This window comes from Furipterus horrens, unplaced genomic scaffold (genome assembly GCF_987537825.1).
Source record: "Furipterus horrens unplaced genomic scaffold, mFurHor1.1.pri manual_scaffold_11, whole genome shotgun sequence".
NCBI classification, from domain to species: domain Eukaryota; kingdom Metazoa; phylum Chordata; class Mammalia; order Chiroptera; family Furipteridae; genus Furipterus; species Furipterus horrens.
This window is the reverse complement of record NW_028327181.1, coordinates 87,348,131-87,360,475: the sequence shown is the minus strand read 5'-3', so window position 1 is coordinate 87,360,475 and position 12,345 is coordinate 87,348,131. Positions and strand designations below refer to the sequence as shown.

The following is a 12,345-nucleotide window of genomic DNA, read 5'->3' as shown; positions in this document are numbered from 1 at the left end:
TGCTTCCTAAGTCATGGGTGTGTGTCGGGCCCGGAGGGAGGGAGGGCGGGAGGAAAGAAGGAAGGAAGGAAGGAAGGAAGGAAGGAAGGAAGGAAGGAAGGAAGGAAGGAAGGAAGGAAGGAAGGAAAGAAAGAAAGAGCTGCCCAAGTTGAGAAGAATGATCCGATTGAAAACTTAGGCACCAGTTCATTCTTCCCTGTGATCCCCTCACCTACCCCACCCCCAAGTGAAGAGCCTTAAATCGCAGCGATTCCGGGCTGGCTGTGTCGATCACCACAGGTGAAAAGGCCCCAGAGACATTTTTTTTTACTGTAGGGCGTGTGTGTATATGTGTGTGTGGGTGTGGTGGGGGTGCTCTTTAATTCTGTTGCTCGGTTGAGGTAGGAAGAGAATCTGAACTTCCGTTCTCAGCCGGAGTTAAAAAAAATCCTCTATTTAATACTGCTTCACATCTTTGGAAGGAAGCCTAAGAATCTTAGGTAGTGCCTGAATGCACCTTTTGGGGAGCATTGATGGAATAGTGAAGATGTGACAGTATTGGTTGATGTCACTACAGAGTCAAGGTTTTTGTTGGAGGGCGCAAGCGCTTTACTTGGACAGTTTCTTTGAATTCTTCTGGTCAGCCAGTTTTTCAGGGCAGGGAATATAGGTAGCTTATAATGGAAGGAGATTAAGATCTTAATTTCTGGCTTTTAACTTGTAGACGGTCACTTTTCTAAACAGGGCGCCTGCACTGAGAATAACTCCATAATGAAGTGTTGGGGTTAGAAACTGAATGGTAGGCCCCGTTGGCTGTGTCTCTGCAATATGGAAATAGGAAGTTTCCCAAATTTATCGCATATGAGAATGTTCGATACTACAACATTTGGCCAGACTGTCTTCTCCATGTCCTTTTGTTTTCCTAGCTCTAAACTTCATTTTGGTTTTGATGTGACAGAGGGGAAGGAAGACAGACTGCTGGCTCACCATTTAGCACTTTGTCATCTTGGGAAGGTCAGTCTTTCTGAGCCTCAGTTTCCTCGCCTGTAAAGTTGAAAAAAATACTGATTATATTGCCCCTCTTATAATCTTATGTGAGGCTCAGAGTGTTCTTTCCTTACCTGGTCTCTAATTCTTGTCGTTTTAAAGGCTTGTTACATTTGTAAGAGCTTCAGTTTCCTGAGAAAAGTAAGTGATGAACAATGATAGTAATCATTCATTCATTCAAAAACTATTAAGCACTTGGCAGTGTTACAAGTACCATGTTAAGCAGTAAAGGATACAGTGGTAATCAAGAGAGAGGGCATCCTGGTCGTCATGGAGTCTGTGTGCCAGTTCTGGGGGCCGTTGTGGCTTACCCTGCTGTTTTCATCTGTATGGAAGGAAGCTTCACGCTGGCTATTTCCTTTTCTTCTTTGTCCAGAAGATGAGACCGCTTGAAGGTGGTGTGAGGAAATTTTTCCCTTAGGCTGGAGGTATCTCCTCATTTTTAAACATTAATCTGGTTATGATGTTCCTATTACTACTGTCCTCTGAAGTGGCAGACTCAAGTATATTTAGCAGTTCTGTGTACATCTTTGTGAAATTAATTTTGATTTGGAGCTTGTTTTGTTGAGTAGGGGAAAAAGGGAAGAAATGGGCCATACATTGCCATAATCAGGGTTAGAGAAGCAACAAACAACTTATATTAGAGTTGTGAGCTGAAGTTTATGATGCTAAATTCTTGGTGCTGACATGGTGTCAAGTCTCAGTGAATGATCCACCTTAATTTGAGGAACTCAGATTAATTTGATGATACCTGAACTTAACATGCTGAGGCCTCTTGTGTGCAAAATAGATAAATGAGAAAATTGCCAATGCTTTTTGTTTTTACCATTTAAAGCTGTCCGTTATAAGGTAGGAATGGGAGAAATGGCATTGGTGAATTTTTAAAGGGACAACAGATATGTGACAACTCTCAAAATCAACTGATAAAGCCCACTTATTTTGAATTTTAAAATGAGGTTAATGGGACTGTTATAGAATTTCTAAGTATATTTCAATTTTTTACTTACCGTGATATTAGATTTTGTGATTATAAATACTACAAATTAAACAGTTCTTTCAAGGATGTAGTAAAACTACGTTCTATTAAACTTTAGAAGGTTTGTTCTCACTGTTGAAGTCATTTGTGATCTACATCACAAGTATACAAACTTAATAACTTTACTTAAAGTTGACACATTTATTTGTATGAGTAGTTATTTGGAGTTCATAGAATGGTTTTATGTCTTGTAATTTCTTGGACAGTGTGGCCACCAGGGCGGGGTAATATTAGTTCTTAGTTGTTCACTATTTGTCAGTAGGTATAAAAACTGCTTACTCTATAAAAGCAGATTACTAGCTAGGGAAAGCTTGGGGAAGCTTGGTCTGGTTGTAGTCAGAGAAGTTGAACCGGTTGCTGTTGAGCTTCTTGTGTAGGTTGACTATTAATGGTAAAGACTTTGTACCCCAAAGAAACTTATTAGCACATTTTCAGATAATTTTATATATGTTTATGAAGCTTTTTGCTGGGAGTGGAGTAAAAGATGTGGAAGCACTGTCCTCCTCCTACACAGTAAACATCAGTCTGCCCGTATTGTAGCATTTTGGTTATAGGTGGACAAGATTTGCCACTCATTACTTTTAGGATCCAGTAATCATGCAGTTGATTATTATTATGTAGTTTAATTCTGGAATTATGGTTCTACTAGATCTCTCTCCTGCTTGTCCCCCCTCCCCCGTCTATATAAAATTATATACATATATATATATATATAATTTTTTTTAGCTTCCTGTTTCCTGGATGATCATGGTTCACTGCTCCACTCATTCCTGACTGCTACCGTAACCCCTGGGCTGCTGAACGGGCCTTAACTCATTCAACAGCTATTTCTAGGAGATGGAGTTAGTTTACCTAGCGATTGGCTTTGCATTGGGTAGACTTAGATTCGCATCCTGGCTCCTCAAATTACTTACCATATGATCTAGGGTAAGTCATTTGACTTCTCTGACCCTCAGTTTCTGCATATTTGAACTGGGATTATAGTACTTACCCATGCATATGTAGTGAAATATCTACCTCTGTTTACCTATTATATGTATATGTAATATATATTAACATTATATATACATTATATATGTATATGTATATGTATGTATATACAAAACAGTGCCTGAATTATAAAATGCGCATACTGTGTCAACTCTTTGTCTTAGATCCTGGAAATAGTCTCTGAGATGGAGATTTACACGCAGGAGGTTTACTGGGGCTGCTCTTGGCATCACTAACAGTGGCAGAGGGAGGGAGGCAGGCTTGGGCAGGGGAAGGAGTTGAACTGCGATGCAGCTATCATGGTGCTCAGGAGTAGGCATGGCCCTGCAGTTATTCAACCTTCCCTCCCCTACTGACTGGTTATTTGGCCTGGTTGGCCCCCTGGGAGGGAGGATATGACCTGGGGAGGTCTCTTAGCTGGGGAGCCTGTGTGGAGAGGGACTCAGCTGAGAGATCCTTTGGTTCTGAGTGGACAGCTGCTCTTACTCCCCTAGCATTATGGGTTTCTTCACTTAGACTACGAGTGCCATTCACCTAAAATGCAGGTGTGGAACAGTTCTTATAATGACTAAAGAGTCTTCATGGACCAGGCTGGGAGTTAACCACAATTATGACATTGTTTTGTTGGGCATATGTGTTCTGAATGCATTCATCTGTTTACAAACAGATATTTTGGAGAAACTATAAACAAGATTTGTAATTTTTGGCATACTTAGGCCACTAAACACCCTTTTTATAACCCCAGGTTTATAGTATGTTTTAAGTAGTTTCTCTTTTTAGGTGTTTTCTTGAATTCTTACTACATTTAAATTATCTTTATCAATTGGAAGGAAAAGGAAGAGTGTTTGCCTGCCTCCTGTTTCTTTTTTAATCAAGGAATATTTATTGAGGCTCTGAGGTATGTAGAGAACCATTGTGGTGTTGGAAGACATTTTTTTTTGCCTTATCTAGATACTACTTTTGTCACATCTTTAAAAATATTTGCTACTTTTGGATCTTGTCTTTTGAATCCACCTTTGTGATAGGCATTGGTAGAAAATACTGCCTCATCCATTGAAGCTTCATCTTGTGTACTTTGTATATTATAATAAGAACTATTCTGTGCTCTGAAGAACTATTCTGTGCTCTGCTAATGGTGTTTTATACACAGGCCTCCCTTTTTCTCCCTTGACTTGTTCCAAGACCTGAGCTTAAATTCTAGAAACTAAACCTTTGATGTTAGCTTTCCTTCAAGTCCAAGAATATATAGTTTCTGTAAAAAATTGAAAACAGGAGATAAAACTGGGAACTCTCTGCTGCTTAGTCCTCCTATGAGCAATGTAAGGAACTTGAAGGTATCAAAAGGAAACCTTTAGGAGGAAAAAACTCTCCTGATTGATTTTTATCACTAGCTCTTCAGTATTGTTAAGGGGTTGATTTAATTAAAAATATTTTGTCATTTCATTATTTTACCAGTCATAAAATGGGCATTATGGAAGAAAATTAAAGAAAAATAAGATAGGTAAAGTTCTTTTTGACTTTCTAGTCAAACACAAAATCCCAGCAGTTAGATCACCATTGTTAATATTTTAATATATATTCTTATAGCCTGTAAATTTTTTCTTAGACAGTTTTTGAAATCTGCTTTCTATACATACATATTTTGTGGGCATTTTAGCAAAGCAGTAAATTTACTGGTGTATCGCCACTTTTAATGAGTGCATAATATGCTATCATATGTCTGCATCTTAGATAATTTGATCCTTCTGCTGTTTGATCTTTAAGTTCTTATTCTACATCCCTGGGCATTATCCAGTTGCTTCCTATGGTAAATCCGTACCTGTGGACTCGCTGTGTCCAAAGATATGCATATTTTTGTGACTTTTAATACATGCCAACAGAGTGCCCTGTGGAAAGGTTGTACCAGTTTGACCCTGCTGTGGTTGGAGTGCCTTTTCTTATGGCCTCTCTAGTTCCTGGTTCTTATTGTTCTAAAGGCATGCTGGAGAATTTCTAGTACCCCAAAACGTCTCAGCCAGAGGACATCATTTGGACAGACAGCCTGGAGCAGATGCCTCCACTCTTAGGGGGACTTTCCAAGGCTGCATTTATTTCTGCTGGGGATTTGTGTGTTCTTTAGTGATTTGGTGGCTAACAAGGATTCAACAAAACATCTAATAATGGTGAATGATGTTTTAGCAGCTGGTAATAGTGAAGATAAAAGCATTGGCTTTTGAAATCCTGTTTGTACCATTATTCTAATCTTCAGAAGTAAGGCCTAGTATTTTTAAAGTTTTAGTCAAAAACCATGTGGCATGAACAGACCTGGGTGTAAACCTTTGTACTACAGCTTACTAGCAAAGTGACTTTGGGGCAAATTATTTAATCTTTTTTGGCCTCCATTTCCCAAATACAACTCTTTGGAGTGTTTTTGAAGATTAAGAAAAATATATGTGAAAGACCTTGGCACAGGGCCTGGCAGATATGGTCACTATCAACAATAGCCTTATAGTTTTGTGGTTTTTTCCAATCTTATTCAGTAACAAAACTTGTTAAACTATTACACTTTTGAGAACAGACACTGAGAGACCATAAGTTGGTGGTGAAGGATCTGTGACTATTATTAGAGAAAAAGACTGGTATATACAGGTTTTTTGTTCAAGCACTGATTTAAGTGCAAATGACCTTCTGTTCTTTTCTCATTATCTCTCTCTGATCATAGTTTACCTGGAAAAACCAGATGATATACTTTAAAAAGAAAAGAAAACATAAAAAGCAACTTGTGAAAACTGTTATGCCTTCTTCATTTACTTATTCATCTTGTATATATTGAGTGTCTGCTATTTGTCAGGCACTGTGCTAGACTCTGGATTACAAGGGCAAAAGAACTGGGCCCAAGGGTTCTTGGTTTAGTTGGGAGACTTCATAGAAACAAGTAGAAGTAGGTAAATTACATATACTACACAGGGCAGCTATGAAATACAGTGCAGGATCTTCTGAGGTGGTAAAATAATTGGCTTAAGCGTGGGAATTGGGTTGGAAGATAGGGAGAAGTGAAATGAGCATGTGGAGTTGAAAGTGGAAAGGAGTTAAGGAGCCCACTGTGTTCTTTAGGGATCGGCCAGGGCTTAATATTGCCAGAGATCAAACAAATACCCTTCCCTCTCTAGGTAACAATTAGAAAATTCATTCATTAGTTTACTTGTTCATTGCTTTGTCCATCTATGCACTCATCCATTTACTACACATTTATTATGTGCTTACTCCGCTGCCTTGCGGCATACCTCTTCAGGGGAAAGGCTAAGGGAGTAAACCCCGACAGAAAATCCGGAGCCGGAGTCCCTAAGGCGGTTTGACGTTGTAGTCAACACCGGCAACTCCTGCGGCGCACCTGAAGCCAAGCTGTATTGACTGCGTCTTTCCCTTGGACCCTTCAGCTGCGAAGAGAGGGGGGGTCTGCTGCATGGGCAACAGCAGACCCTCCATATCACCCTGCCCAGGCTCTGTAGCTTCAGCTTCACTGGAGAGGACACTCCAGCGTCATCGCAAGATGTCGATTCAACACGGGAGGAGACAGATACCGTGTCACTCCCGAGTCGGACTGCACAGCCATTCTCGGCGGTGCAGATAGACTCTTAAGAAGCTACACCATCGTCTCTTGAGACGGACGGCTGCCGACGACGACGACGAATCTATACAATGGGGCACTCCCCACCCCCCCAAAAAAAGCACAATTATCTTCTGGAGGGCAGGCCCCTTGTCATAGTACAGGCTTTTCACTCAAGGTGAGTGTTCTAGGAACCCATCTGTATCAGTGTACCAGCTGGAGTTTTTACGAGAGGCTACATTCAGCTACAGTGAATTTTTTTTTTTTTTTGAAGAGTCTTTCACTGTGTTTGCCCATTTCATGATGGGTGAATTATGAGTGAACCTGCCCACACCGTGCTGAGTGTTCAGCAGTTTTTGACTAATAACAGCATGACCCCCACACCCCACCCTCTATTCATTTGATCTCACCCCAAGTGACCATTTTTGGTTTCCCCAGATGAAAAAAGTCCTCAAAGCGAAATGTGGAAGAGGTGAAACAAACAACAGAAGCACTAAAAGGCATCAAAATTGACGAGTTCAAAAACCATTTTAAGCAGTGGAAAAAAAGTTTCGATAGGTGTATTACTTCAAATGGAGAGCACTTTGAAGGTAACTGAAGTTTAAGCATGTAAGGATAGATACACAGTATTTTATAAATGTCCCCCAGTGAGGAAGGAAAGGAGGAAGGGAGATTCTGAATAAATAAGGGGAACAACAAATAAATGTTTCTCTCTTTCTCTCTCTCTGTCTTCTTTCTTCAAGTTAGGGATCAGCAAACGAAACCGAGAGAAGGAAGGCTCCTACAGCTGGGGCATCTGCAGGAACTTCAGTCCAGCTCCAGACACACCCTGAACACCTGCATCTAACCCGAACTGAATTGTGGGAAATTGGATTTCTGAACCATAAGACGGTAAGAAAGTCTTTCCAAAGGTAGGTGGAGGGGACAATCTTCACCATAAGTCCAAAATCCTGTTCAGGCCCCTGAACATATGCATTCTGCTTTGCTCGTGTCACTGAGAAATCACAGAATTTTTGAGCTGCGAGGGGATAAAACCCACACTTCCCACTGACGAGTGGTCAGGAAAGAAATTGGAATTAGGCTACAGCGACGTGTTTTCTTTATGACTATTTTTTCACAGCACACCTTAACATAAATAGCATATTTTCCCATACCTCAAAGGTTCCCATTGCCACAGACAATTCGCTTCAGAGTTACATACTTTCTCAAAAAGATAACATTCTGTGTTATTGAGGAGAGATGTGCCCTGTGGCAGGTTTTTAGGAAGACTTCCTGCTTTACCGTTTAAGAGACCCATGGTTGAGGAGAACTCTGAGCTAAGCTGAAACTCTTTCAGTCCTATGTTCCGTACATTTACGCAGTCAGAAACTTTGCACATGAGCAGGAATGTAAGTTCAATTCAGAAGTGGAATTTCAAGGACCATTCACAAGTCAGAGCAGCAGCAAGCACCGCTGGGATAGCCAGGACGATGCTACTTTGAATGATATTTGCTTGCTGCCGTTTATCACCCCCGCCGAAGGTCAGTGCTGGGAAAAGCGGAGCCTGCGTATGAGTCAGACCAGTCCTTGGCCTCTTTGTACCTTAGTTTCCTCATTTGAGAAAAATGAATGGCTCTTAAGCCATACTTCTCAGAGTTCAAACTGGGCTTACACCCAGCTCACCAATCACTGGATGATGTGTTTACCCATAGCTTTTTACGTGTATTTATCTTCTATTTCACTTACAATGTGTGTAAAAATCGCACTCCATGCTGGGCCTGAAATGTCCCGGGCCTCAGTTCTCCGATAGAATTGCCACCAAGGTTCCTTCAAAAGAAGACACAAGCAAAAAACAAAGAAATAAAAAAAAGAATTCAGATCTTTTGGCAGTGATTCTAATTTATATATGATAAAACAACCTCAATACTCCCTCTATGCATTAAATAAATCTCACTGTGGGAGATATCTCGTATGAGTTAGGCTTCCATGTGTACACATGCAGTGCATTAGATACAAAACAGTAAGTACTTGAAAAAAACTTGCATTAAGTGGTCTTTATTTCTCTAGCACAGGGTTACATAACTTAGCATTTTGGGCTAGATAATTCTTTGTTACAGGGGCTGTCCTGTGCGCTGTAGGATGTTGAACAACTCCGGCCTCTGCCCACTACATGCCAGTAGCATATCTACAATTGTGGCAACTAAGAATGTCTTTGGACATTGCCAATGTCACCTGGGTGCAAAACCACCTTGGCTGAGAATCACTGCTGTAGGATGCGTCATTCCGATCTGTGAGATAATTCTCACACTAGTCTGGGCCAGAGACAGGAACGACTTGCTACATAACTTTAGTAGCTTTCTACTAATACAATTGTAATCTTACTTCAAAAGAAATAACAAAGAGATTTCAATTAAGTTTTATAAAAATTCTAGACATAATGAAGTTATAGTTATAACTTACAGAGCTTCCAGAAAAGGCATCTCTTCAAAAGATTTCTTATCAATAAAGTTTATTGTGGGGAACTAGAAAGTTCCTCGGCTAAAGTCTTGCTGACCGGCATCCTAAAGTTCTGCTTGGCATGGCCTCATTATCCCATAATAGTTGTCTGCTCCTAATTAAGGGCAACTTCCCTCTTTCTCTTCCTGGGAGTTGCTGTCCTTCATTCTAGCTCTTATCTGTTAGATGACACATGAGCAGGAATCTAAGTTCAATTCAGAAGTGGAATTTCAAGGACCATTCACAAGTCAGAGCAGCAGCAAGCACCGCTGGGATAGCCAGGACGATGCTACTTTGAATGATATTTGCTTGCTGCCGTTTATCGCCCCCGCCGAAGGTCAGTGCTGGGAAAAGTGGAGCCTGCGTATGAGTCAGGCCAGTCCTTGGCCTCTTTGTACCTTAGTTTCCTCATTTGAGAAAAATGAATGGCTCTTAAGCGATACTTCTCAGAGTTCAAACTGGGCTTACACCCAGCTCACCAATCACTGGATGATGTGTTTACCCATTGCTTTTTACGTGTATTTATCTTCTATTTCACTTACAATGTGTGTAAAAATCGCACTCCATGCTGGGCCTGAAATGTCCCGGGCCTCAGTTCTCCGATAGAATTGCCACCAAGTTTCCTTCAAAAGAAGACACAAGCAAAAAACAAAGAAATAAAAAAAAGAATTCAGATCTTTTGGCAGTGATTCTGTTACAGAAACAGGGGAGTCCAAAAATCCCCAGAGTTTGCTGCTGGGGGATGGGGAGAAGTAAGCAGCTTTTCAAATGCTTCCACATGCCTGAGGCTGGTGGCTACTGTCTTTCTTATGCAAATGGCTTTAATGCATCCAAAGCCTCAGGCAGATGGGAGGAGTCTTGAACCAGGGGACAGTATGGAAAGCACACAGAGCCTACGTAAGGTTCTGTGAATGGTCAGAACTGTTTGCAACGCCCACTGCGTCAGATGACGCAGTCAGGGATATATAAGCAGCTGCGGACATTTTAGCTCAGACTCTCTCTGGCAGGCTCGGGCTCTCACTCAGAGACTCTCTCAGACTCTCGCGCTCTGACTCTCGCTCGTGCTCTCACTCTGGGACTCTCTCAAGCTCTCGTTCGGGCTCTGGCTCTCACTGGCACTCTGGCTCTCGCTCTGGCGCTCTGACTCGGGCTCTCACTCGCGCTCTCAGGCTCTCGCTCTCTCGCTCTCCCGTGTGCTCCCTCCACGTGGCTTGGTGAAGGGGCCTTCTCCATGTGGCTTGGAGAAGGGGTCTCCGGGCTGCTTTAAGAGGCTCTCGCCATGCGGTTTTGAGGAGGAGAGGAGATCTGCGCGGTTTGCAGGAAGAAGGCAGTTTGCAAGGAGGCTGAGAATCCAGGCGATCCTGCATTGAGAGCTGGAGGGCACCACAGCACAGAAAGGACCTCCCCAATCAGGATTGAATGATTGGCAGCTGCTGGTAAAGCTGAACTGTGTTTGGAAAGTAGGGAAACAGTTTCTCTGACTTTCCGAAAACTAGCCTGGTTTGGAAGGGGGGGAGGCAAGGATATGTGTTTGTGGGTGTTTTAAAGAGCATAAGACTTAACAACAGAAATCCGCAAATAACTAAATCTGTATAACTGTTAAATAAACAATTCTTTTTCTTTTCACCAAACTCTGGTATTGAGAGTTATAATTTTGGCGGCGGGCAATCGGGCCCCTAACTAAAGAGCCCGTGCGTGCGTTTGTTTTCAACTGGAGCAGCCCAGGGGTTCTGTAACAATTCTAATTTATATATGATAAAACAACCTCAATACTCCCTCTATGCATTAAATAAATCTCACTGTGGGAGATATCTCGTATGAGTTAGGCTTCCATGTGTACACATGCAGTGCATTAGATACAAAACAGTAAGTACTTGAAAAAAACTTGCATTAAGTGGTCTTTATTTCTCTAGCACAGGGTTACATAACTTAGCATTTTGGGCTAGATAATTCTTTGTTACAGGGGCTGTCCTGTGCGCTGTAGGATGTTGAACAACTCCGGCCTCTGCCCACTACATGCCAGTAGCATATCTACAATTGTGGCAACTAAGAATGTCTTTGGACATTGCCAAGTGTCACCTGGGTGCAAAACCACCTTGGCTGAGAATCACTGCTGTAGGATGCGTCATTCTGATCTGTGAGATAATTCTCACACTAGTCTGGGCCAGAGACAGGAACGACTTGCTACATAACTTTAGTAGCTTTCTACTAATACAATTTTAATCTTACTTCAAAAGAAATAACAAAGAGATTTCAATTAAGTTTTATAAAAATTCTAGACATAATGAAGTTATAGTTATAACTTACAGAGCTTCCAGAAAAGGCATCTCTTCAAAAGATTTCTTATCAATAAAGTTTATTGTGGGGAACTAGAAAGTTCCTCGGCTAAAGTCTTGCTGACCGGCATCCTAAAGTTCTGCTTGGCATGGCCTCATTATCCCATAATAGTTGTCTGCTCCTAATTAAGGGCAACTTCCCTCTTTCTCTTCCTGGGAGTTGCTGTCCTTCATTCTAACTCTTATCTGTTAGATAACGCCCCAGCTGCGGCTGCGCTCCTCCCTAATGAAAACTTCCTCTTCTCCTGAGCTACAAAAATGCTGTTGTGACTAAGAATAAACGAGACTTGATCAGAGCACTGTCTTGTCTCCATTCTTTGTGCCTCTTGCCCCTTTCTCATCCTCACTCCCCCTCTAGTGTCCTCGTTACTCGACCTGCGGGACGGGTCAAGTGGCGTCCAACGTGGGGCACGAACCCACGACCCTGGGATTAAGAGTCCCATGCTCTACTGACTGAGCTAGCCGGCCAAGTAGAGAAGAGGAAAAGGCTACACGGGAACCTGCCGTGCTGACCTCACCTCGGTAAGTGAACGGCGATCATGGGGCAAGAAATGAGCCGACATGAGCTTTTTGTTGAACAGCTCGGACAGGCATTAAAGGCACGAGGAGTAAAGGTTAAAGTAAAACAGTTGCTGAAATATTTTGATTATATCAAAGACTTATGTCCCTGGTTTCCCACTGAAGGGAACATTGATCCACAACGGTGGAAAAGAGTAGGAGATGCCTTAAAAGACTTTTATGATACGTTTGGTCCAGAGAAGGTTCCTGTAACCGCCTTCTCTTATTGGAATCTAATAGATGAACTCTTATCTCAAAGACATAGTGATCTGGTACTAGCTAATGTAGTAAAAAAAGGTCAAAATATCTTAAAGACAGATCATAAGGAGGAGAGTAGA

General features: G+C 41.7%; 1 non-coding gene across 1 annotated transcript; it reads right to left on the bottom strand.

The window, feature by feature from the left end:
- Nucleotides 1-11,844: 11,844 nt before the first annotated feature.
- On the bottom strand, nt 11,845-11,917 carry TRNAK-CUU (transfer RNA lysine (anticodon CUU)). The gene has a single exon. It is a non-coding gene; the product is annotated as a tRNA-Lys (tRNA).
- Between the last annotated feature and the right edge of the window lie 428 nt (nt 11,918-12,345).